This window comes from Canis aureus, chromosome 36 (genome assembly GCF_053574225.1).
Source record: "Canis aureus isolate CA01 chromosome 36, VMU_Caureus_v.1.0, whole genome shotgun sequence".
NCBI lineage: Eukaryota > Metazoa > Chordata > Mammalia > Carnivora > Canidae > Canis > Canis aureus.
Window position 1 is genome coordinate 7385282 of NC_135646.1, and position 732 is coordinate 7386013.

The window sequence follows — 732 nt, forward strand, 5'->3', positions numbered from 1 at the left end:
CCTCCCCCGCAGCCGGGTCCTAAAGGGCCCTGCTTCTCCCCGCCCCCTGCCTTCTCCCCTCCCCCTTCGGGAGACCACCCCCTTCCCCGCTCTCCCGCGCGCCGGCCCTGGGCGCGCGCCCCTCGCCACCCCCGCCCCCGCTCCGCGGGTCCCCAGGGCGCACCCCCGCCCCGCGCGCCCCGCGCCCCCCTGCTCCGCGGGTCCCCAGCGCGCACCCCCGCCCCGCGCGCCCCCTGCCCCGCGCCCCCCTGCTCCGCGGGTCCCCAGTGCGCGCCCCCGCCCCGCGCCCCCCTGCTCCGCGGGTCCCCAGTGCGCGCCCCCGCCCCGCGCGCCCCGCGCCCCCCTGCTCCGCGGGTCCCCAGCGCGCACCCCCGCCCCGCGCGCCCCCTGCCCCGCGCCCCCCTGCTCCGCGGGTCCCCAGTGCGCTCCCCCGCCCCGTGCACCCCTGCCCCGCGCCCCCCTGCTCCGCGGGTCCCCAGTGCGCACCCCCGCCCCGCGCGCCCCCCGCCCCGCGCCCCCCTGCTCCGCGGGTCCCTAGTGCGCGCCCCCGCCCCGCGCACCCCGCGCCCCCGCCCCGCGCCCCCCTGCTCCGCGGGTCCCCAGTGCGCGCCCCCGCCCCGCGCCCCCCTGCTCCGCGGGTCCCCAGTGCGCGCCCCCCGCCCCGCGCCCCGCGCCCCTCCGAATGACTCCGGGGTTGGGGCAGGACCCGCGCGGGAGTGGAGAAAAGTGGGC